The following is a 27606-nucleotide window of genomic DNA, read 5'->3' as shown; positions in this document are numbered from 1 at the left end:
GGACAATAGGGAGAGGCTGGGGCAGTGGGATCTGTTTCTGGAATGATCCAGGACAATAGAGAGAGGCTGGGGCAGTGGGATCTGTTTGTGGAATGATCCAGGACAATAGGGAGAGGCTGGGGCAGTGGGATCTGTTTGTGGAATGATCCAGGACAATAGAGAGAGGCTGGGCCAGTGGGATCTGTTTGTGGAACTATCCAGGACATTAGGGAGAGGCTGGGGTAGTGGGATCTGTTTGTGGAATGATCCAGGACAATAGAGAGAGGCTGGGGCAGTGGGATCTGTTTGTGGAATTATCCAGGACATTAGGGAGAGGCTGGGGCAGTGGGATCTGTTTCTGGAATGATCCAGGACGATAGAGAGAGGCTGGGGCAGTGGGATCTGTTTGTGGAATTATCCAGGACATTAGGGAGAGGCTGGTGTAGTGGGATCTGTTGGTGGAATGATCCAGGACAATAGGGAGAGGCTGGGGCAGTGGGATCTGTTTGTGGAATTATCCAGGACATTAGGGAGAGGCTGGGGCAGTGGGATCTGTTTGTGGAATGATCCAGGACAATAGAGAGAGGCTGGGGCAGTGGGATCTGTTTGTGGAATGATCCAGGACAATAGGGAGAGGCTGGGGCAGTGGGGTCTGTTTGTGGAATGATCCAGGACAATAGAGAGAGGCTGGGGCAGTGGGATCTGTTTGTGGAATGATCCAGGACGATGGAGGGAGGCTGGGGCAGTGGGATCTGTTTGTGGAATTATCCAGGACAATAGTGAGCGGCTGGGGCAGTGGGATCTGTTTGTGGAATGATCCAGGACAAGAGGGAGAGTCTGGGGCAGTGGGATCTGTTTGTGGAATGATCCAGGACAATAGAGAGAGGCTGGGACAGTGGGATCTGTTTGTGGAATTATCCAGGACGATGGAGGGAGGCTGGGGCAGTGGGATCTGTTTGTGGAATTATCCAGGACAATAGTGAGAGGCTGGGGCAGTGGGATCTGTTTGTGGAATGATCAAGGACAATAGAGAGAGGCTGAGGCAGTGGGATCTGTTTGTGGAATGATCCAGGACATTAGGGAGAAGCTGGGGCAGTGGGATCTGTTTGTGGAATGTTCCAGTACAATAGAGAGAGGCTGGGGCAGTGGGATCTGTTTGTGGAATGATCCAGGACAATAGAGAGAGGCCGGGGCGGTGGGATGTGTTTGTGGAATTATCCAGGAAATTGAGAGAGTCTGGGGCAGTGGGATCTGTTTTTGGAATGATCCAGGACAATAGAGGGAGGATTGGGCAGTGGGATCTGTTTGTGGAATGACCCAGTACAATAGGGAGAGGCTGGGGCAGTGAGATCTGTTTGTGGAATGATCCAGTAGAATAGGGAGAGTCTGGGGCAGTGGGATCTGTTTGTGGAATGATCCAGTACAATAGGGAGAGGCTGGGGCAGTGGGATCTGTTTGTGGAATGATCCAGGACAATAGGGAGAGGCTGGGGCAGTGGTATCTGTTTGTGGAATGATCCAGGACAATAGAGAAAGGCTGGGGCAGTGGGATCTGTTTGTGGAATGATCCAGGACATTAGAGAGAGGCTGGGGCAGTGGGATCTGTTTGTGGAATGATCCAGTACAATAGGGAGAGGCTGGGGCAGTGGGATCTGTTTGTGGAATGATCTAGGACAATAGGGAGAGACTGGGGAAGTGGGATCTGTTTGTGGAATGATCCAGGACAATAGAGAGAGGCTGGGGCAGTGGGATCTGTTTGTGGAATGATCCAGGACAATAGGGAGAGGCTGGGGCAGTGGGATCTGTTTGTGGAATGATCCAGGATAATAGAGAGAGGCTGGGGCAGTGGGATCTGTTTGTGGAATGATCCAGGACATTAGAGAGAGGCTGGGGCAGTGGGATATGTTTGTGGAATGATCCAGGACAATAGGGAGAGGCTGGGGCAGTGTGATCTGTTTGTGGAATGATCCAGGATAATAGAGAGAGGCTGGGGCAGTGGGATCAGTTTGTGGAATGATCCAGAACAATAGGGAGAGGCTGGGGCAGTGGGATCTGTTTGAGGAATGATCCAGAACAATAGAGAGAGGCTGGGGCAGTGGGATCAGTTTGTGGAATGATCCAGGACAATAGGGAGAGGCTAGGTCAGTGGGATCTGTTTGTGGAATGATCCAGGACAATAGAGAGAGGCTGGGGCAGTGGGATCTGTTTGTGGAATGATCCAGGACATTAGGGAGAGTCTGGGGCAGTGGGATATGTTTGTAGAATGATCCAGGACAATAGAGAGAGGCTGGGGCAGTGGGATCTGTTTGTGGAATGATCCAGTACAATAGGCAGAGGCTGGGGCAGTGGGATCTGTTTGTGGAATGATCTAGGACAACAGGGAGAGGCTGGGGCAGTGGGATCTGTTTGTGGAATGATCCAGGACAATAGGGAGAGGCTGGGGCAGTGGGATCTCTTTGTGGAAGGATCCGGGACCATAGAGAGAGGCTGGGGCAGTGGGATCTGTTTGTGGAATGATCCAGGACAATAGAGAGAGTCTGGGGCAGTGGGATCTGTTTGTGGAATGATCCAGGACAATAGTGAGAGTCTGGGGCAGTGGGATCTGTTTGTGAAATTATCCAGAACAATAGGGAGAGGCTGGGGCAGTGGGATCTGTTTGTGGAATGATCCAGTACAATAGGCAGAGGCTGGGGCAGTGGGATCTGTTTGTGGAATGATCCAGGACAATAGAGAGAGTCTGGGGCAGTGGGATCTGTTTGTGGAATTATCCAGAACAATAGAGAGAGGCTGGGGCAGTGGGATATGTTTGTGGAATGATCCAGTACAATAGGCAGAGGCTGGGGCAGTGGGATCTGTTTGTGGAATGGTCCAGGACAATAGAGAGAGTCTGGGGCAGTGGGGTCTGTTTGTGGAATGATCCAGGACAATAGAGAGAGGCTGGGGCAGTGGGATCTGTTTGTGGAATGATCCAGGACGATGGAGGGAGGCTGGGGCAGTGGGATCTGTTTGTGGAATTATCCAGGACAATAGTGAGCGGCTGGGGCAGTGGGATCTGTTTGTGGAATGATCCAGGACAAGAGGGAGAGTCTGGGGCAGTGGGATCTGTTTGTGGAATGATCCAGGACATTAGAGAGAGGCTGGGGCAGTGGGATCTGTTTGTGGAATGATCCAGGACAATAGAGAGTGGCTCGGGCAGTGGGATCTGTTTGTGGAATTATCCAGGACGATGGAGGGAGGCTGGGGCAGTGGGATCTGTTTGTGGAATGATCCAGGACAATAGAGGAAGGCTGGGGCAGTGGGATCTGTTTGTGGAATTATCCAGGACAATAGTGAGAGGCTGGGGCAGTGGGATCTGTTTGTGGAATGATCAAGGACAATAGGGAGAGTCTGGGGCAGTGGGATCTCTTTGTGGAATGATCCAGGACAATAGAGAGAGGCTGAGGCAGTGGGATCTGTTTGTGGAATGATCCAGGACATTAGGGAGAAGCTGGGGCAGTGGGATCTGTTTGTGGAATGATCCAGTACAATAGAAAGAGGCTGGGGAAGTGGGATCTGTTTGTGGAATGATCCAGGACAACAGAGAGAGGCTGGGGCGGTGGGATGTGTTTGTGGAATTATCCAGGAAATTGAGAGAGTCTGGGGCAGTGGGATCTGTTTGTGGAATGATCCAGGACAATAGAGAGAGGATGGGGCAGTGGGATCTGTTTGTGGAATGACCCAGTACAATAGGGAGAGGCTGGGGCAGTGAGATCTGTTTGTTGAATGATCCAGTAGAATAGGGAGAGTCTGGGGCAGTGGGATCTGTTTGTGGAATGATCCAGTACAATAGGGAGAGGCTGGGGCAGTGGGATCTGTTTGTGGAATGATCCAGGACAATAGGGAGAGGCTGGGGGAGTGGTATCTGTTTGTGGAATGATCCAGGACAATAGAGAGAGGCTGGGGCAGTGGGATCTGTTTGTGGAATGATCCAGGACATTAGAGAGAGGCTGGGGCAGTGGGATCTGTTTGTGGAATGATCCAGGACAATAGAGAGAGGCTGGGGCAGTGGGATCTGTTTGTGGAATGATCCAGTACAATAGGGAGAGGCTGGGGCAGTGTGATCTGTTTGTGGAATGATCTAGGACAATAGGGAGAGGCTGGGGAAGTGGGATCTGTTTGTGGAATGATCCAGGACAATAGAGAGAGGCTGGGGCAGTGGGATCTGTTTGTGGAATGATCCAGGACAATAGGGAGAGGCTGGGGCAGTGGGATATGTTTGTGGAATGATCCAGGACAATAGGGAGAGGCTGGGGCAGTGGGATCTGTTTGTGGAATGATCCAGGATAATAGAGAGAGGCTGGGGCAGTGGGATCAGTTTGTGGAATGATCCAGAACAATAGGGAGAGGCTGGGGCAGTGGGATCTGTTTGAGGAATGATCCAGAACAATAGAGAGAGGCTGGGGCAGTGGGATCAGTTTGTGGAATGATCCAGGACAATAGGGAGAGGCTGGGGCAGTGGGATCTGTTTGTGGAATGATCCAGAACAATAGGGAGAGGCTGGGGCAGTGGGATCTGTTTGTGGAATGATCCAGGACAATAGGGAGAGGCTGGGTCAGTGGGATCTGTTTGTGGAATGATCCATGACAATAGAGAGAGGCTGGGGCAGTGGGATCTGTTTGTGGAATGATCCAGGACATTAGGGAGAGTCTGGGGCAGTGGGATCTGTTTGTGGAATGATCCAGGACAATAGAGAGAGTCTGGGGCAGTGGGATCTGTTTGTGGAATTATCCAGAACAATAGAGAGAGGCTGGGGCAGTGGGATATGTTTGTGGAATGATCCAGTTCAATAGGCAGAGGCTGGGGCAGTGGGATCTGTTTGTGGAATGGTCCAGAACAATAGGGAGAGGCTGGGGCAGTGGGATCTGTTTGTGGAACGATCCGGGACCATTGAAAGAGGCTGGGGCAGTGGGATCTGTTTGTGGAATGATCCAGGACAATAGGGAGAGACTTGGGCAGTGGGATCTGTTTCTGGAATGATCCAGGACGATGGAGAGAGGCTGGGGCAGTGGGATCTGTTTGTGGAATTATCCAGGACATTAGGGAGAGGCTGGGGTAGTGGGATCTGTTTGTGGAATGATCCAGGACAATAGGGAGAGGCTGGGGCAGTGGGATCTGTTTCCGGAATGATCCAGGACGATAGAGAGAGGCTGGGGCAGTGGGATCTGTTTGTGGAATTATCCAGAACATTAGGGAGAGGCTGGGGTAGTGGGATCTGTTTGTGGAATTATCCAGGACGATGGAGGGAGGCTGGGGCAGTGGGAACTATTTGTGGAATGATCCAGGACAATAGCGAGATGCTGGAGAAGTGGGATCAGTTTGTGGAATGATCCAGGGCAACAGGGAGAGGCTGGGGGAGTGGGATCTGTTTGCGGAACGATCCGGGACCATAGAAAGAGGCTGGGGCAGTGGGATCTGTTTGTGGAATGATCCAGGACAATAGGGAGAGACTTGGGAAGTGGGATCTGTTTCTGGAATGATCCAGGACGATGGAGAGAGGCTGGGGCAGTGGGATCTGTTTGTGGCATGATCCAGGACAATAGGGATAGGCTGGGGCAGTGGGATCTGTTTGTGGAATGATCCAGGACAATAGAGAGAGGCTGGGGCAGTGGGATCTGTTTGTGGAATTATCCAGGACATTAGGGAGAGGCTGGGGTAGTGGGATCTGTTTGTGGAATGATCCAGGACAATAGAGAGAGGCTGGGGCAGTGGGATCTGTTTGTGGAATGATCCAGGACAATAGGGAGAGGCTGGGGCAGTGGGATCTGTTTCTGGAATGATCCAGGACGATAGAGAGAGGCTGGGGCAGTGGGATCTGTTTGTTGAATTATCCAGAACATTAGGGAGAGGCTGGGGTAGTGGGATCTGTTTGTGGAATTATCCAGGACGATGGAGGGAGGCTGGGGCAGCGGGAACTATTTGTGGAATGATCCAGGACAATAGCGAGATGCTGGAGAAGTGGGATCAGTTTGTGGAATGATCCAGGGCAACAGGGAGAGGCTGGGGGAGTGGGATCAGTTTGTGGAATGATCAAAGGCAACAGGGGGAGGCTGGGGGAGTGGGATTCGTTTGTGCGGGGAGAGAGTGGGGCAGTGGGATTAGTTTGGGGATTGACACACGGCTATGGGGGTGTGTGGGTCAGTGGGATTCGTCTGGACATTGATACAGGACAATGGGGGGAGAGTAGGACAGTGTGATTAGTTTGCGGATTGATGCATGGCTTTGAGGAGGGAGCCGAGCAGTGGGTTTAGTTTAGAGATTGATACAGGGCCATGGGGGAGCGCGCGACAGTGGGATTAGTTTGGGGATTGATACAGGGCTATCAGGGATAGCGGGACAATGGGATTAGTTTGTGGATTGATACAGGGCTATGGGGAGGGAGTCGATCAGTGGTTTTAGTTTGGGTTTGATACAGGTCAATGGGGAGGGAGTCATGCAGTGGGACTAGTTTGTGGATTGGTACATCGCTATGGGGAGGGAGTCGAGCAGTACGTTTAGATTGTACATTGACACACGACTATGGGGAGAGATCGGAGCAGTGTGATTAGTTTGCGGATTGATACAAGGCTATGGGGAGGGAGTGGAGCAGTGTGTTTAATTTGTGGATTGATATAGGGCTATGGTGAGGGAGTCGAGCAGTGGGTTTAGTTTGTGGATTCATACAGGGCTATGGGGAGGGAGTCGTGCAGTGTGATTAGTTTGTAGATAGATACAGGTCTATTGGGAGAGTTGGGCAGGGGGATTAGTTTGTGGATTGACACAGGGCTATGGAGAGAGAGTGGGGCAGAGGGATTCGTTTGTGGATTGATACAGGGCTATGGGGAGATAGCGGGACAGTGGGATTAGTTGTGGATTGATACAGGGCTGTGGGGAGAGAGCAGGCAGTGACATTAGTTTCGGGATTGACACAGGGCTGTAGGGAGAGAGTGGGGCAGTGACATTAGTTTGTGGATTGATACAGGGCTATGGAGATAGAGCGGGGCAGTGGGATTAGTTTGTGGATTGATACAGGGCTGTGGGGAGAGAGCGGGGCTGTGGGATTAGTTTGGGGATTGATACAGTGCTATGGAGAGAGAGCGGGCCAGTGGGATTAGTTTGTGGATTGATACAGGGCTATGGAGAGAGAGCGGGGCAGTGGGATTAATTTGTGGATTGATACAGGGCTATGGAGAGAGAGCGGGGCAGTGGGATTAGTTTGTGGATTGTTAGAGGGATATGGGGAGATAGTGGGGCAGTGGGATTAGTTTGGGAATTGCAATAGGGGTCAGGCGAATGAGTGGGACAGTGGGATTAGTTTGGGGATTGATATAGGGCTGTAGGGTGAGAGCGGGGCCGTGAGATTAGTTTGGGGATTGATACAGGCATATGGAGATAGAGTGGGAGAGTGGGGTTAGTTTGGGGATTGATACAGAGCTATGGGGAGAGAGCGGGGCAGTGGGATTAGTTTGGGTGTTGATACAGGGCTATAGGGAGAGAGCGGATCAGTGGGGTTAGTTTGGGATTGTTACAGGGCTATGAGGAGAGAGTGAGGCAGTGGGATTAGTTTGCGATTGTTACAGGGCTATGGGGAGAGAGTGGGGCAGTGGGGTTAGTTTGGGATTGTTACAGGGCTATAGGGAGAGAGTGTGGCAGTGGGATTAGTTTGGGATTGTTACAGGGTGTTGTGAAAACTCGAAAGAATTTGACATTTGAAACATGAAAGTAACACTGAGAATGACTCCGGCTTTTAAATGAAAGGGAGAAGTCCCACAAGGGGTTAACAGCAGCAGCCTGTTTTCAACGCAGACAACTTCACAGAGCGAAGAAAACAGATAGGAGCTTTATTTTAATTCACAAGTTAGAAAATACATTTGATTGATTTAAAAACTCTTAAAGTGATATGAAAGGGAACAGTATTTCACAAATCTTGAAGTAATGAATTATTTTATTGAACAATTAGGAAAAGCAGCCAGAATCTAAAGTATAAGATAAGGAACAACTGTTAAGTGTGAAAAGTTGCTGACACTGGTAATAAAGTGAAACAACTGATTCACAAATTAAGAACACTAGAAGGTGACAAGGTTACATTATAACGTACATCACATTTGAAGTTAAAACCCTTTGGAAGATGGCCAAAGCAGATAAAGTTAGACTCGGGGGGATAACCCTCACATGACATTAGCTTCACCTGAAGATGACCGGGTCGAATCTGAGAAAACTCATTGAAAAAGACATAAAACCAAAAGAGTGCGAACTAAGGCACAGACAAATTTATGACATGTCAAGCAAAGCGAGAAAGGTCCAGTCCAGAATGGCGAGCTGGTGAGGATGAAGCTGCGCTGTCGCTGTTGAAGCAGCGCCTCACTTCTAAACTGCTAAAACTTAGCCTTCGGACTGTCAAGCAGGCAGTCTGAAGGGTGCCAGGTGCAGAGGTTAAGGGGTCCCAAATGCCTATAAAAACTGGGGGAAATGAGCAAATAATCAGAGAATCTTCCTCGGTGATGGGACAAGCAACATCGACAGACCGAGCAGCCCAGAGAAGTCAGCAGAAGACCAAAAGTTAAAGAAAATTGATTGTCAAGAGAGACTTGAAAGTCTGCAACTGGTCCGAACAAGAAAAGATCTTTCACCCTTTCTGTAAAAGTATTTATTCTCTTTTAACTTGAAAATAAAGTTAAGTTCAAATTGATAACCTGAAGGAGTGGTTGTTATTCTTTTCTTTAAAAAGTTTACTTTACTTCACTTAGCAAGCTGGCCCCGTGTTACTCAGTGGTAAGTAAATAAAATTCTTCTACGAAGATACGGATTATACCGGGGGATAACCAGGGCAGCACTGTAGCATTGTGGATAGCACAATTGCTTCACAGCTCCAGGGTCCCAGGTTCGATTCCGGCTTGGGTCACTGTCTGTGCAGAGTCTGCACGTTCTCCGCGTGGGTTTCCTCCGGGTGCTCCGGTCTCCTCCCACAGTCCAAAGATGTGCAGGTTAGGTGGATTGACCATACTAAATTGCCCTTGGTGTCCAAAATTGCTCATAGTGTTGGGTGGGGTTGCTGGGTTATGAGGATAGGGTGGAGGAGCGGACCTTGGGTAGGTTGCTCTTTCCAAGAGCCGGTGCAGACTCGATGTGCCGAATGGCCTTCTTCTGCACTGTAAATTCTATGCATCTATGAATAACTTGAAACACTAGTTTCACCCGAATAGCACTCGCCAAAGTCTGCGTAAGAGTCGGGGAGTGAGAATCCCCAGAATAAATTGACCCCTGTTTTGGTACAGAGGGAATTCTAAGAATAGTGGTGAGGTAAACACTACATGGCGCCCAAACCTGGTTCATTTTGAAAGTTGAAAGTTTGTGGGGCTTCAGGACCCAGCGGGTCATTCTAAATTATTCCATGGCACCCGGCGTGGAGGCCCAGAATATTAGAAGTTTCTTGGTTGGACCGCCTAGAATATTGGAAGTCTCTCGGCGAGGCGAGGCTAGAATATTAGAAGTTTCTGGTTGAGCGGGGCCGCCTGGACGATTAGTAGTTCCTCGGCGAGCAAACTATACCGGCCGAGTTTAGTTTGATAAGTCATGGGTGATTGACTTCGAAGGATTCTGTAGTATCTTGGGGACATAAAACTCAGTTGGGTGCGAGTGTTAGTAGACTAGAAGATACGAGCCCTGAGTAAAAGTCTGCAGGACGGCTTGGTAACTCGTACCGAGTGTCTTGCATCCAACTGGTAGAAGTAGGCCAGAAATAAATCCTCCTTGGAGTCAGGCAGATTGTGAGGATAGAACCTTGAGCGATAGGGACGCCTAGAAACTTTGGGGACCGATCAATCGACCCTTAACTAACACAGGAGGATAGTGCGTTAGGTACCTTTGCGATAACTGCCCACAACGGGTACGTATCCCTTAATTTCAGATCGCGACTGAAAGATAGGGGCTGTTTAGCACAGGGCTAAATCGCTGGCTTTGAAAGCAGATCAAAGCAGGCCAGCAGCACGGTTCAATTCCCGTACCAGCCTCCCCGAACAGGCGCCGGAATGTGACGACTAGGGGCTTTTCACATTAACTTCATTGAAGCCTACTTGTGACAATAAGCGATTTTCATTTAATTTTTCATTTCAAGAGACCGCCAGTCGCAGTTATAACTAAATATATTTTTTAAATCCGAAAAAAGGCAATTAGGGTAATCCTCTTGCCCTGGAATGCGGGCGAGAGAGATGGAGCAATGGAACTGAAGTGGGGAGAATTAATGAAGCAGAGGGAATCTTGGGAGAAAGTGATTTATCAGGAGGGTGACATATTAATCTTTGTAAGTGTGCCTAGAGCCCTGCCGAGGAGGGATCCGTTCGGGATCCTTACAGCATTATGTAAATTTGCGTTTCAAAGAAAACGGAATCACTAGTTTTGTTCGGACCCAAGCAGAAGCAAGCAGCCGCTCAAGTGGGCAAGATATACTCTAGATTGGTTAAAAATGTTGATCAGGACAATATGAAAGAAATAACTCAAGTTCCTAGTGAATACAAAATTAAGTCAAAACTGGCAAAGGAGTACAGAAGGCAGTTGCAAAACAATGAGAAGCTAGAAATGGAGGAAGATGAGGAATCAGTGTTAGAATCAGAAAGCGCTGAAAAAACAGTGGGGCTGCAAACAAGTGCGTTACGTGAAAAGAGAAGTGAACATTTTAAAAATCCTGCACCAAGGAGGAAAGCAAATACAATTAGTGGCCGGGGATTGTGTGAATGCCAAAGAGATTGTGCAGTTGAATCTTTCCAATAAGGAGGAGACATTAGGAGCAGGATTATCGGGAGTATTAGCTCACAAATTAAATCCGGAGCTACAGCAGAGATTAAATGAGGCAAAAAAAACTCCTGGAGAAGAGAGGCTGATCAGAACGGAGGGGTCTCAATTTTTGTTAGAATACCTAAAGCTCTATAGAATAGAGAGCCAAGACCTCAGTGGATAAATGAGTGTGTGTGTGTTTGATAAGGATTTGTGAATTTTCCTTTGGTGTTTCTAGTTTTTAAATGTTGTATTTTTGAAAAAAAAAACGAATTTCACATCAATTAGAAGTTATAAGTGGCAAGCAGAAATGTGATCAGTATTATGTGGTAGCAAATTAGTATGTTCAGAACTAAATTGTTCTTAGCATAAACACAAAACGAAGTTTTACTCGCAAGCAGCCAGAGCTCTGTGCAGGAAACTACGTTGAAACGAACGCGTTTAAATTGACACGGCACAGCTCCACCGGGGTCCTAGTGCCCACTGATCGCACAAAAGTCACCAGCAGAAGGAATGAAATTTAGAATGTTAAATGCATTGAAGAAGGAGCTTTAGGGAAAGAATATATTACACCAAAAGTTAGATTAGGAGAATTACTTGCAGTATCATGGAAATAAGAATCTGATGGCAGGAAAAAATTTAATTAGGTTAGATACTGGGAAGATTAGGATATTGAAACCGATTGATAACATGGAGGAAATAAAGAAACAGAAAGAAAAAAGTATTTTAAGTGATGAAGCATGGCGAGCGAAAGAAGAGGTGTTTGACATTCTTCGAATCTCACTCGCGGGTGCAATGATAGAAGTAGGAGGCGAACCCAGCCTTAATTGTATGGTGTATGTACATGAGAAAAAACCCACACCAGCAAAGAATGAAAAAAGAAAGAGATGGTGGCAAAGGAAATCCGGAAGTCCTGGAGAGGGCACTTCTGGAATATCCAGACAAGAATAGAAAACACAATTTTTTTAAAAATAGGGCCCTCTCCAACTTTAACCTGCTCATTTGCTTTTTCAGGTGGAGAGAATGATACAGACCCATTTGTTTGGAAGGAGGAAAAGAACTACAGTCAAGAGGGAAATAAGAATCAGTGTTGAAGAAGGAATGGAAGTAATTAGGACAAAGCGTAAAATAGATTGGCTAAAATGGGGGGCAACGATATTAATGGGAATTACAGTAATTAATTGGGATTATTAATATGGTTAATTGCATTAGGAAAGTCAGGTGAAATAATGGGAAATGGAAAAATATATACCAGATTGAATCACAGAGAAAACATAATAAAAATAAGAATAAACAAATGTTTCATTATAACGGAGGAAATCATTAATTTTCAGGACATTCAGCAGATCAGACTGAACAACAGTATGTTGGAATCAAGAGAGAGCGCCAGTAACAACATGTTCAGTAAAATGTGGGGAGCACTTACAAACAGTCTGGGATACATACTGAACCTATCAGACAGATTGAAGATTTTTAAACATTATGCGGGAAAAACTAATGATACTCAATGGGACCCCGAGAAAGGGCAAATTAAGATAGAAAATGCATTACAGAATAAAACCACAACTAGGAGTGATTTGGGACACGATTTGATAGATGTGGGATTAAAAATTAAAGGATCAGTTAAAACAGCAATTAAAATTATAACAAATCCATTTAAATGGTTTTGTACAATGTTAACCTGGGTTCTAAACAATTGGTACTTGTTTGTATCAACAGCAGGAGAAATGATCATCACTGCATAGCTATAGAAATTGGGAATTTTAAAATTGTGTAGGATTTTATGCTGCAAATGTTGCAATAAAAGTGCTCAAAGAAGAGAGAGAAGAATGATACATTTGGCCGCATATTTGAGGAAAGTAAATGATAAAACCAGGAAGAAATCATCCCGGTTTAGAAATGAGCCACAATATCAAATAATTGCTGAGGAGTGAAATCTCCGGTCACCAGCTCTGGCTGGACATGTCTCCTGAGAGCCACCTGGTGGATGATCTGAGGTCTCCACGGGATGTGTATTGCATGATGGATTTATTGAGGGTCTCGACAGGTAACATGTCGCTGACGAGGAACCCTTCAGTTTAAAGAAAATAATGAGAAAACAATGGCACAGAAGACAATTTAAAAAAAAAATAACTTAACGCAGCAATATATTATGCTTGATGTTGCGACGGGGAATATATGACAAATGTATTCAACGTAGTTTCCTTGAGGCATTATGATAGTTATTTTGAAAAAAATGTTATGTATCTCGTACAATACTGTTATGTATGTATGTGAGAAGAAAAGAAAAACAAGATGGCTGAAGCAAGGTCTGACATGACTTGATATATGTGATATCTACTGATAACGGGAGAATCCTGAATGATGATGGTTTGTTGTTTAAAGGAAGAATTGGCACTGTGAAAATAACGACAGACTGCAGCAGGTCAGGAGGCGCGTGTCCAGCAACAAGCGGGCAGTGAGGTCTGTCAAAACCGTGAATTATTTTAGGTCACCAGTATGAGTTAGACGCGATAAATGGGTATATAAGGATAAGGGCATAAGCTAAAAGTTTTCGGAAAGATTTGGGAAAAGTGGTGGGACATCCCTTTAACTCTCAGGACTGAGAAAAGAACATAGGAGAATCCAGCATGATTTTCACTGAAGGCCTACAAGACGCAACCGTTTGAACAGATATTGATGAATCAGCTACTGCAGGGGCTGAGAGTTGTTTTCTCGGTAGTGGGGTTAGGTAACAGAAGAATCCCACCAAGTTTGACAGGGTTTATAATGTAAGTATTTAATTGGTCATTTCTAATATGTGTGAGTTAGGTATTGAAATTGAAATGTATTAAAAATAGTTACAAATGTTAACTTCAATAGCACCCTGGTCAGACCAGGATTTGAACTGCCAATGTTATATTTTATCTTTATTCATAGAATTGTAATAGTTGTTGAAATAATTATGTAATGCGGGAACACACAAACAGTTGTGTGAGTAGTTGCTTGACGACATGTTAAGATAGGACTTATTCTTTTGAAATGTTGTATTTTAATTGGAAGGATTTCATGTTTATCTGGAAACGGATAAAATCATGGTTCGAAATGAAGCCAGTGGATTCGACTGGCTCACGCCTCAACCTGCTGGATGCATTAAATGTTTCAGAACTAGTATTAGAAACGTGGTTTTCACCACTTTAGTATGGCTGTGTGGTAACTGTTATCAAGTAAGGTATAAACCTCATGCCCTGAAGGACATGATAACAGAGGACAGGAATCTTAGTGAGTCATGGCAATCAGTTTCGATAGGATGTAGCGCGAATGGCCACGTCCCAGTTGGTTTAGAGACATTTTACAAAGTCATGAGAGATATCCGGGGATAGAGGCAGGTACAAAGACACCTTTTAGATTGACGAAGACTGGGTGGAAATGGTTAATACACGATATAGCCGTTTATGCGACCGGTGAGGAACGCAAGGCGATTTGGATGCCAAGGGAATGGGATTCTCGCACGCCAGCAATAAATAGACGACCTTTTTGGTTGCTGTTGGATTAAGAGGCTTACTGATCCTAAGGGACATGAGGAGGCTTATCCGGTGCTGCTATCCCAAGGAGGTAAAAGGCTTTGGTGATAGTGGAACACGTGTCAAAGAGCTATTGTGGTGCCTTACTGGACGGCGGCCACTTTGATTCAAAGTAATTACAATCAAGGGAAACTGCTCTACCAACACTGGTGTGAGAAATGGAAATTTGCAAAAAATTTAAAATAAGGCAATTGGCTACTGATAAAATGATTAGGGGGATAAATATTGGATGGGATATGTCATGTTTCAAATATCAAGAGGGGGTGTTGTGAAAACTCGGAAAAATATGACATTTGAAACATGAAAGTAACACTGAGAATGCCTGAGGCTTTTTCATGAAAGGGAGAAGTCCCACAAGGGGTGAACAGCAGCAGCCTGTTTTCAGCGCAGACAACTTCACAGAGGGAAGAAAACAGAGCTTCATTTTAATTCACAAGTTGGAAAAGACATTTGATTGACTTAAAAACTCTTAAAATTATATGAAGGGGAACAGTATTTCACAAATCTTTAAGCAGTGAATTATTTCATTGAACAATTAAGAAAAGCAGCCAGAATATAAAGTATAAGATGAGGAACAACTGTTCAATGTGAAAAGTTGCTGACACTGGTAATAAAGTGAAACAACTGATTCACAAATTAAGAAAACTAGAAGGTGACAAGGTTACATTATAACGTACATCACATTTGAAGTTAAAACCCTGTGGAAGATGGCCAAAGCAGATAAAGTTAGACTCGGGGGGATAACCCGAACATGACATTAGCTTCACCTGAAGATGACCCGGGTCGAAACTGAGAAAACTCATTGAAAAAGACATAAAACCAAAAGAGTGCGAACTAAGGCACAGACAAATTAATTACATGTCAAGCAAAGCGAGAAAATTCCTGTGAGTAATGGCGAGTTGGTGAGGATGAAGCTGCGCTGTCGCTGTTAAAGCAGCGCCACGCTTCTCAACCGAGAAAACGTTCAAACCGTCAAGCAGGCAGTCTGACGGGTGCCAGGTGCAGAGGTTAAAGGGCCCCAAATGGCTATAAAAACTGGGGGAAATGAGCAGATAATCAGAATCTTCCTCGGTGATGGGACAAGCAACATCGACAGACCGAGCAGCCCAGAGAAGTCAGCAGAAGACCAAAAGTAAAAGTAAACAGATTATCAAGAGAGACGTAAAAGTCTGCAACTGGTCCGAACAAGAAAAGATACTTTTACCTTTATGTAAAAGTAGTTATTCTCTTTTAACTTGAAAATAAAGTTAAGTTCAAATTGATAACCTGAAAGAGTGGTTATTATTATTTTCTTGAGAAAGTTTACTTTTCTTCACTTAGCAAGCTGGACCCGTGTGTAAGTTACTAAGTGGTAAGTAAATAAAATTATTCTACGAAGATACGGGTTATACCGGGGGATAACTTGAAACACTAGTTTGAATAGCATCCTCCAAAGTCTGCAGTGGAGTCGGGGAGTGAGAATCCCTGCTCACCGTTTAGAATAAATTGACCCGTTTTTGGTATAGGGGGAATACTAAGAATAGTGGTGAGGTAAAAACTACAACACCTACACACACACACAGGCACTGATACACACACTCACAGGCACAGAGAGACACTAATACACACAGTCACAGATACGCAAATACACAGACTTACACACATACTAATACGCACACACTCACACACACACAGACACTAATACACACTCACACAAATACGCACAGTCACTTTTACTCACAGACACAGACAACACAAATGCACAAACTCACAGACACACACAGAGGCACGAAAACACACACTCACACAGACAGAGACCCAAATACACAGACAATAACACGCACTCACAGAGACACAGAGGCACGAATACACACGCTCACAGACATACAGAGACACAAATATACACAGTCACAAACATACAGACACTAGCACACGCATTCACACACAGACAGGGACTATTACACTCACTCACAGTCACACACAGAAACCCTGATGCACACACTCACAGATGCATACAGAGACACTAACACACATTTACTAATACACACGCACACACAGGGAGACAGTAATACACACACACACTCACATACAGTAATACACAGACTATGAGACATAAAAAGAAGAAAGAAATGTCCAGCACGTAGATACTAATACACACATTCACACACAGTGAGAGATACTAACACACACACTCACAGAGTCACTAATACACGCTCACAAACACACAAATATACACAATCACACGCAGACACTAACACACACAATCACAGACACGCGGAGACACTAACAAACACAATCACAGACAACCAGCGACACTAAAACATAGACGCACACGCATACGGACACTAATACACACACTGAATCACACGCAGGGGCACTACAACACTCACAGACACAACTACACACACTCACAGACACACAGAACAGCAATATGCACACTCACAGACGCACACATAGGCACTTAAGGACACTCCCACACAGACAGATACTCTAATACACATACCCACAGACACTGATACTCATACAGACACGCAGAGGCACTAATACATACACTCATAGACTCACATACATACTATTGCACTGATGCTCGATCAATAACTCCAGAAGAGAGATTGGATGACTGTAGAAGGGACTTTAGTTGGCGGATTAGCTGCCTTAAATACCTTGTATTATGTTAATCAGCTGCTTGACTATGTTTCATGGAAATAGGCACTTAGCGAAGCATGATGGATATGTAGCCTTGTTTTTAGTCAAGATGTTCGAAGTTCTGTATGAATCAGTCGGACGGCCACACCATGTAAACATTGTGTTGCTTAGGCGAAGAAGTCAAGGCCTGTTATTAAACTTTGCTCGCTTTCTGTCTCCTTGTTTAATCACAAGTATGTCTCTCTGTCCTAGATATTGATTATGATATTATATAAATTACTCACCTTACCTTTGTAAAGCAGGGACATTTGGAAAGACTGCAGTCATTCTAATTCCCTCCACGAACTTCGTGTTAAATTAAGGACCTTTTGCGAAAACTCGAAGTGCTGACTATTTTTTTCTTCAACAATGACAATTGAAGGCTTTATTGCACTAGATGTTTCCCCCAGCAGCGCAGGTACAGAATGCAGCTGCTAGGGAGATTAAAACTCTTATACTCCGCCTTACTGGGCGGAACCAGCAGGCAGGCTTCACCAATGATATTGCTCTCTGAGGTACCTCCCACACCTATGATCTTACAGCATCAACTTGGGTACCTTAATATCCCAAATACCGACTACCACATTCACCCTTGCTAAAAAAAAGAGACCGGCGGTCGTCGTTTTCTCGCGTTATACAGTGGTAGAGGTTGAGGTTATGGTGGTACCCGATACACATTAGTCCAGTGTTTTGCCTCGTCACATGTCGCAACTATTTACACTATTTATTTACATTCAAAAGGAAACAATTAGTCGGTCAGGGGCCCTGGTCGTCATCTGCAATCGTCTCAGTTTCGGCGGTGATGTCGGCGCTGGCTCGGGCATCCGTGGCTCCGGGAGCGTGGCTTCGGCCCCTTCGGAACTTCATCACCCCAAGATGGGACCGGTGGGTGCACAGTGGGAGGAAGGGTGGGGTTGGTGGTGGAGGTGTAGGTGGGGCTCCAGTGGGCGCCAGGTGCCGTAGGGAGACCATATCCTGTCGGCTGTCGGCGTAGGCGAATTGAGGGTGAGCGTGAAGAAGGTGGGCCCTCTCGACCAATGGGTGCGACTGGCGCGCCCGCACGTGTTTGCAGAGCAGGATGGGTCCTGGAGCTGCCAGCCAGGTTGTGAGCGAGTTCCCGGAGGAGGACTTCCCAGGGAAACCAAGAAAATGTTCGTAAGGTGTTTGGTTGGTCGTGGGACATAGCAGTGATCGGATGGATTGGAGGGCATCCAGAAGGACCTCCTGCCAGCGGGAGTCTGGGAGATTCCTGGACCATAGGGCCAGAAGAATGGTCTTCCAGACCGTTCTGTTCTCCCTCTCTACCTTCCCCGAGGGTTGTAACTGGTCGTCCTGCTCGAGACGATGTCCTTGCTGAGCAGGGATTGACGCAGTTGCTCGCTCATAAAGGAGCACCATCTATCGCTGTGTATGTAGGTGGGGAAACTGAACACTGTAAAGATACTGCGGAGGGCTTTTATGCCGGTGGCTGACGTAATGTCGGGGCAGGGGTTGGCGAATGGGAACCGGGAGCACTCGTCAATCACGTTCAGGAAGTACGTGTTGCGGTCGGTGGAGGGGAGGAGCCCTTTGAAGTCCACACAGGCAACCAATGGGACGGGAAGACTTTATCAGATGAGCTTCCTCTGGCCTGTAGAAGTGCGGTTCGCTTTCTGTGCAGATTTGGCAGTTCCTGGTGGCTGTCCTGACCTCCTCGATGGAGTTGGGCAGGTTGCGGGTCTTGATGAAATGGAAGAGTCGAGTGACCCCGGGTGGCAGAGGTCCTCGTGACGGGCCCGGAGTCAATCCAGTTATGCGTTGGCACATGTGCCGCGGGATAGGGCTTCAGGAGGCTCGTTTAGCTTCCCGGGACGATACAAGATCTCATAGTTGCTGGTGGAGAGCGCAATCCTCCACCGTAAGATCTTATCGTCCTTTATCTTGCCCCGCTGTGCATTATGGTACATGAAAGCAACCGATCTTTGGTCAGTGAGGAGAATGAATCTCCTACCGGCCAGGGAATGCCGCCACTGCCGCACAGCTTCTACTATGGCCTTAGCCTCCTTTTTAACGGAGGAATGGCGGATTTCTGAAGCGTGGAGGATCATGGGAAAACACTGCCCTACAGTAAGCAGTGTTTACGTAAACCGCACACTACTGTAAACAGAGTCTGTGTAAACAGTGCCCTACAGTAAACAGTGTTTATGTAAAAGGTGCACGACAGCAAACAGTATTTAAACAGTGCACGGCAGTAAACAGAGTCCATAAAACAGTTCCCTACAGTAAACACTGTTTATGTAAACCATTCCTTGCTGTAAACAGTCGATGGAAACAGTACCCTACAGCAAACAAACTGAAAGCAGACCGTACACTACTGTAAACAGAGCTTATTTAAAAAGTGCCCGACAATAAAGAGTATTTAGACAGTGCACGACAGTAAACAGAGTCTATGTAAATATACCCTGCAGCAAACAGTATTGAAACAGTGCTCAACAGTAAACTGTCTATGTAAACAGTGCCCTACAGTAATCAGTATTTAGACAGTGCACGACAGTAAACAGAGTCTATGTAAATATACCCTACAGTAAACAGTATTTAAACAGTGCTCAACAGTAAACTGTCTATGTAAACAGTGCCCTACATTAAACAGTATTTAAACAGTGCCCAACAGTAAACTGTCTATGTAAACAGTGCCCTACTGTAAACAGTATTTTAAAATTGCGCTTCTGTAAACAGAGTGAAAGTAAACCGCACACCCCGGTAATCAGAGTCAATGAAAACAGTGTTTACGTAAACCGTACACTCCTGTAAACAGTCTATGTAAACAGTGCCCTACTGTAAACAGTATTTAAACATTGCACTTCTGTAAACAGAGTGAAAGTAAACCGCACACCACGGTAATCAGAGTCAATGAAAACAGTGTTTACGTAAACCGTACACTCCTGTAAGCAGTCTACGTAAACAGTGCACGACAGTAAACATTGCTTATGTAAACCGTACACTGCTGTAAACACAGTCTATCTAATCAATGTCCCGCAGTAAACAGTATTAATGTAAACCTCACACTACTGTGAATGAGTCTCTGTAAACAGCGCCCTATAATAAACAGTGCTAATCTAAACCGTACTCTGCTGTAAACTGAGTCAATCTACACAGTGCCCGAGAGTAAACAGTGTTTATGTAAACCGAACACTGCTGTAAACAGAGTCTATGTAAAAAAAAATGTCCCACAATAAACAGTGTTATGGAAACCGTACACTGCTGTAAACGGAATCTAAGTAAACAGTTCTCTATACTAAACATGTATTTAAACAGCCCTACAGTAAACAGTGTCCATGGAAACAGTGCCCTCCAGTAAAAGGTGTTAATGTATACCGTACACTGCTGTAAACAGAGTCTAGGTAAACAGCGCAAACAGGAAACAATGTTAATGTAAACCATACACTTCTGCAAACCCAGTCTTGGTAAACAGCGCCTACAGTAATCAGTGTTTATGTAAACCGAGCACAACTAAACAGTGACAATGTAAACATTGCCCTACAGTAACAGTGGTTATGTAAATCTTGCACTGCGGTAAACATACTCTACGTAAACAGTGTCCTACAGTAAGCAGTGTTTCTATAAAATGTACACTGCTGTGTACAGAGACTATGTAAACAGTGAACTACAATAAACAGAGTGAAAGTACACCGCACACTGCTGTAAACGGAGTCTGCGTAAACAGTGAACTGCAGTAAACAGAACTTAAACTGTGCTCGACAGTAAAATGAGTATAGTTAAACAGTGCCCTACAGTAAAGAGAGTGAAAGTAAACCGTACACTACTGCAACCAGAGTCTATGTAAACAGTGCCCTATAGTAAACAGTGGTTCTGTAAATCGTACACTGCTGTAAATAGTGACTATGTAAACAGTGCCCGTAAGTAAGTGATTATGTAAAGCGTGCACTGCTGTAAACAGCGTCGTGCAGTGAACAGTGTTAACTTAAACCGTACCCTACTGAAAACAGAGTCGATGTAACCAGTTCCCTCCATTAAACAGTGTTAATGTAAACCATACAACACTGTAAATAGACTAATTCCTGTAGGGCACTGTTTACATAGTCTATTAAAAGAGTGCCCGACAGTAAACAGAGTCTATGTTAATTACGCCCTGCAGTAAACGACGTCTATGCTATCTGCGACCTACAATAAACAGTGTTAATGCAAACCATAGACTACTGTAAACAGTCCATATAATTAATGCACTCGCGTAAAGATAATCGACTAAAACGGTGCCGTACAGCAAACAATGTTTATGTAAACCGTACACTGTTGCAAACAGAGTCGATGCAAACAGTGTGCTACTGTAAACAATGTTTTTGTAAACTGTACAGTAGTGTAAACAGCGTACGTAAATGTACCTCTTCATTCACCTGAGGAAGGAGCAGCGCTCCGAAAGCTAGTGACATCGAAACAAACCTGTTGGACTTTAACCTGGTGTTGTAAGACTTCGTACTGTACGTAAATGTAGCCTGCGGTAATCATTGCATGTAAACCGGACATTGCTGTAAACGGAGTCTATATGAACTGGGCCTGCAGTAAACAGTGTTTCTGTGAACTGTACACTGCTGTAAACAGATTCTTTGTAAACAGGGCCCTACAGTAAACAGAGTGAAAGTAAACCGTACACTACTGTAAACAGAGTCTGGAAACAGTGCCCTACAATAAACAGTGCTTATGTGAAATGTACAGAGCTGGAAGCAGAGACGATGTAAACAGTGCACTCCAGTGAACGGAATCCTAACTGGGCCACACAGTAAACCGAGTCTATGTAAACAGCGCCCTACGGTTAACAGAGTGAAAGTAAACCGTGCACTAATGTAAACAGAGTATATGTAAGCAGTGCACTACAGTAAACAGTGTTTCTGTAAATCACACTGCTGCACACAGTGACTATATAAACATTGTCCTACGCTAAACAGTCTATGTAAACAGTGCGCTACTGTAAACAATATTGATGTAAACCGTACGCTACTGCCAACAAAGTCTAGCTACACATCGCTCTACAGTAAACAATGTTAATGTAAACCATACACTACTGTAAACAGAGTCATTGTAAATATAGCACTACAGCAAACAGTGTTTATGTAAACGGTATACTGCTGGAAACAGATTCTGGATAAACAGTGTGCTACAGTAAACAGTGTTTATTTAATATATACACTGCTGTAAACAGAGTCTATGTAAACAGTGCCCAAACAGTAAACAGTGGTTACGTAAACCGTACAATACGGTAAACCTGGTCTATGTAAACAGTGCCCTACAGTAAACAGTGTTTATGTAAGCCACACCCTGCTCCAAATAGAGTCTATGTAGCAGTGCCCAATAGTAAATAGTTTTTTATGCAAACCGTATACTACTGTAAATAGAGTCTGTGTAAACAGTGTCCTACTATAAACAGTGTTTCTATAAAATGTACACTACTGTAAACAGAGTCAATGTAAACAGTGCCCTACGGTAAACAGTATTTACGTGAAGTATACTGCTGCAAAAACTCTCCGTGAACAGTGTCCAAAAGTAAACAGTGTTTCTTAAAACTTATGCTGCTGTAAACAAAGTCTATGTAAACAGCGCCCTACAGTAAACAGTGTTAACGTGAACCGCACTCTGCCGCCTATGTAACCAGTGCCGTAACAGTGTCTATGTAAACCGTGGTGTGGTGTAAGCAGAGTCTATGTAAACAGTTGCCTGCAGTAAACAGTTTTTGAAAACCGTAACCTGCAGTATAAAGTGTCTGTGTAGACAGTGCACTACAGTAACCAGTGTTTATAGAAACCGTAAACTGTTGTATACAGAGTCTATGTCAACAATGCCCTTCGGTAAACAGCATTTGGATACGCCGTGCACTGCTGTAAACAGAGTGAATGTAAAGAGCGTCCTACAGTAAACAGACGAAAAGTAAACAGTCCACTACTGCAAACAGTCTATGAATAGAGTGCTCTACAGTAAGCAGAGTGAAAGTAAACCGGACACTATTGTAAACAGAGTCCATGTAAACAGAGACCTGCAGTAAACATAATTTAAGCAGTACCATACTGTAAGCAGAGTCTATGTAAACCGTGCCCTACAGTAAACAGAGCGAAAGTTAACCGCACACTACTGTAAACAGTGTCTATGTGAACAGTGCCCTCCAGTAAAAAGTATTTATGCAAAATGTACACTGCTATAAACAAAGTCTATGTAAGGAGAACGCTAACTAAACAGTGTTTATGTAAACCGTACATTGCCGTAAACAGAGTATATGTAAACAGTGCCCTACAGTTAACAGAGTGAAAGTAATCTGCACAATACAGTAAACAGTCTATATAAACAGTGCCCTACAGTAAACAGTGCTTATGTAAACCGTACACTGCTGTAAACGCTGTCGATGGAAATAGTGCTCTACAATAAACAGTGTTCATGTAAATCATACACGACTGTAAACAGAGTCTATGTAAATATAGCGCTACAGCAAACAGTATTTCTGTAAACAGTACACTGCTGGAAACAGTGTCGATATAAACGGTGCCCGACAGTAAACTGTGTTTATTTAAAATATACGCTGCTGTAAACCGAGTCTTTATTATCAGTGCCCGACAGTAAACAAAGTGAAACTAAACCGTACACTACTGTAAACAGTGTCTAGGTAAACAGAGACCGATAGAACATAGAACATTACAGCGCAGTACAGGCCCTTCGGCCCTCGATGTTGGGCGCAGCACGGTAGCACAGGGGCAGCACGGTAGCATTCTGGATAGCACAATTGCTTCACAGCTCCAGGGTCCCAGGTTCGATTGTGGCTTGGGTCACTGTCTGTGTGGAGTCTGCAAATCCCCCCCCCCCCCCGTGTGTGCGTGGGTTTCCTCCGGGTGCACCAGTTTCCTCTCACAGTCCAAATATGTGCAGGTTAGGTGGATTGTCCCTTAGTGTCCAAAATTGCCCTTAGTGTTGGATGCGGTTGCTCGGTTATGGGGATAGGGTGGATGTGTTGACCTTGGGTAAGGTGCTCTTTCCAAGAGCCGGTGCGGACTCGATGGGCCGAATGGCCTCCTTCTGCACTGTAAATTATTTAAAAAATTCTATGTTGCGCCGACCTGTGAAACCACTCTAAAGCTCATCTACACTATTCCCTTATCATCCATGTGTGTATCCAATTACCATTTGAATGTCCTTAATGTTGGCGAGTCCACTATTGTTGCTGGCAGGGCATTCCACGCCCTTACTACTCTCTGAGTAAAGAACCTACTCTTACATCTATCTCCCCTCAATTTATAGGTATGTCCACTCGTGCTTGACACCACTATCCGAGGAAAAGGGCTCTCACTGTCCACCCTATCCAATCCTCTGATCATCTTGTATGCCTCAATTAAGTCACCACTTAACCTTCTTCTCTCTAACGAAAATAGTCTCAAGTCCCTCCGCCTTTCCTCAAAAGATCTTCCCTCCATACCAGGCAACATTCTGGTAAACCTCCTCTGTACCCTTTCCAATGCTACCACATCCTTCCTGTAATGCGGCGACCAGAATTGCACGCAATACTCCAAATGCGGCCGCACCAGAGTTTTGTACAGCTGCAACATGGCCTCATGGCTCCGAAACTCAATCGCACTACCAATAAAAGCTAACACACCGTACGCCTTCTTAAAAACCCTCTCAACCTGGGTGGCAACTTTCATGGATCTATGTACATGGAGAGCGAGATCTCTCTGCTCATCCATACTGCCAAGATTCTTGCCATTAACCCAGTACTCTGTCTTCCAGTTGTTCCTTCCAAAATGAATCACCTCACACTTTTCTGCATTAAACTCCATTTGCCACCTCTCAGCCCAGTTCTGCAGCTTATCTAAGTCCCTCTGTAACTTGTAACATCCTTCTGCACTGTCCACAACTCCACCGACTTTAGTATCATCTGCAAATGTACTCACCCATCCTTCTACACCCTCCTCCAGGTCATTTATAAAAATGACAAACAGCAGTGGCCCCAAAACAGATCCTTGTGGTACACCACGAGTAAATGGACTCAACCACCACCTCTTCCAGCTAGCCAATTTCTGATCCAAATTGCTAAATCACCATGAATCCCATGCCTCCGTATTTTCTGCAGGAGCCTACCGTGGGAACCTTATCAACCGCTTTACTGAAATCCATATACACCAGATCAACTGTTTTACCCTCATCATTCTGTTTGGTCACCTTCTGAAAGAACTCAATATGGTTTGTGAGGCACGACCTACCCTTCACAAAACCGTGTTGACTATCTCTGATCAAATAATTCCTTTCCAGATGATTTTACATTCTATCTCTGATAAAATCTTCCAAGATTTTGCCCGTAACAGAAGTAACGCTCACTGGTCTATAGTTACCGGGATTGTCTCTACTCCCCGTCTTGAACAAGTGGACAACATTTGCTAACCTCCAGTCTTCTGATACTATTCCTGCAGACAAAAATGACTTAAACATCACAGCCAAATGCTCAGCAATTTCCTCCCTAGCTTCCCAGAGAATCCTAGGATAAATCCCATCCGGCCCAGGGGACTTACCTATTCTCCCACTTTCCAGAATTTCTAACACCTCCTCCCTATGAACCTCAAGCCCTTCTAGTCTAGTGGCCTGAATCTCAGTATTCTCGACAACATTGTCTTTTTCCTGCGTGGAAACTGACGAAAAATATTCATTTAGCACCTCTCCTATCTCCTCAGACTCCAAGCACAACTTCCCGCCACTTGTCCTTGACTGGCCCTACTCTTACCCTAGTCATTCGTTTCTTCCTGACAGTTCCATAGAAAGCTTTGGGGTTATCCATGATTCTTCCTGTCAAAGACTTCTCATGCCCCCTCCTGGCTCTTCTTAGCTCTCTCTTTAGGTCCTTCCTAGCTAACTTGTAACTCTCGAGCGGCCTAACTGAACCTTTATGTCTCATCTTTACATAAGCCTCCTTTTTCTTGTTGACAAGTGTTTCGACTGCTTTAGTAAACCACGGTTCCCTTGCTCGACCACTTCCTCCCTGCCTGACAGGTACAAACGTATTAAGGACACGCAGTAGCTGTTCCTTGAGCAAGCTCCACATTTCCATTGTGCCCATCCCTTACAGTTTTCCTCTGCATCCGATGCATCCTAAGTCTTGCCTCATCGTATCATAATTGCCTTTCCTCCAGATATAACTCTTGCCCTGTGGTATATACCTATCCCTTTCCATCACTAAAGTAAACGCAATGGAATTGTGGTCACTATCACCAAAGTACTCACCTACCTCCAAATCTAACACCTGTCCTGGTTCATTAGCCAATACCAAATCCAATATGACCTCGCCTCTCGTTGGCCGACATACTGTGTCAGGAAACCCTCCTGCACACATTGGACAAAAACAGACCATCTAAAGTACTCGAACTATAGCGGTTCTAGTCAATATTTGGAAAGTTAAAGTCCTCCATAACAACTACCCTGTTGCTTTCGCTCCTATCCAGAACCATATTTGCAATCCTTTACTTTACATCTCTGGAACTTTTCGGAGGCCTATAGAAACACACCACCCCCCCCCCCCCAAACCCTCCCCAGGATTTTGGTACCCCTCTCGTCCAGGTGTCGACCATTCCGTTTGTAGACGTCCCACCGACCGCAGAATGATCCCCAATTATCCAGAAATCTTAAACCCTCCCTCCTGCACCATCCCTGTAGCCACGTGTTCAACTCCTCTCGCTCCCTATTCCTCGTCTCGCTATCACGTGGCACGGGTAATATCCCAGAGATAATAACTCTGTTTGTCCTAGATCTCAGTTTCCACCCTAACTCCCTTAATTCCTGCCTTGCATCCCTATCCCTTTTCCTACATATGTCGTTGGTACCTATGTGGACCGCGACTTGTGGCTGCTCAGTAAACAGTGTCTACGTCAACCGTACAATACGGTAAACATGGTCTATGTAAACAGTGCCCTACAATAAACAGTATTTAAGCAGTGCCCTACAGTAAACAGATGCGGCGTAATCGAGCCCTACAGTAAACAGAGTAAAAATTAACACTACGGTAAATATAGGCTATGTGAACAGTGCCCATCAGGAAAAGGGTTAATGAAAACCGTACACTGCTGTAAACAGAGTCTCGGAAAACAGCGCATACAGTAAACAGTGTTTATGTAAACAGTACAGTGCTGTAAACAAAGTCTATGTAAACAGTACGCTAAGTAAACAGTGTTTATGTGACCTTACATTGCCGCAAACAGAGTCTCTGTAAACAATGCCCAACAGTGAACAGAGTGAAATGTTACCATGCACTGCTGTAAGCAGAGTCCATGTAAACAGTTCCCTACAGTAAAAAGTGTTTATATAAGCCGTAGCCTGCTGTAAATAGAGTCTATGTAACCGTCCCCTTCAGTATATAGTTTTTATGTAAACTGTGCACTACTGTAAACAGAGTCTAAGTAAACAGTGCCTTACAGTTAATATTGTCCATGTAAACTGTATACTGCTGTAAACGGAGTATATGCAAATTCTGTCCAACTGTAAACAGTGTTTAATGTAAACTACTGCAAACAGAGTGACTGCAAACAATGCCCTACAATAATCAGTATTTATGTGAACCGTACATCACTGTAAAAAAAACTATGTGAACAGTGCCCTAAATT

Source organism: Scyliorhinus torazame, chromosome 20, assembly GCF_047496885.1.
Source record: "Scyliorhinus torazame isolate Kashiwa2021f chromosome 20, sScyTor2.1, whole genome shotgun sequence".
Classification (NCBI taxonomy): domain Eukaryota; kingdom Metazoa; phylum Chordata; class Chondrichthyes; order Carcharhiniformes; family Scyliorhinidae; genus Scyliorhinus; species Scyliorhinus torazame.
Note: the sequence above shows the minus strand (reverse complement) of the source record.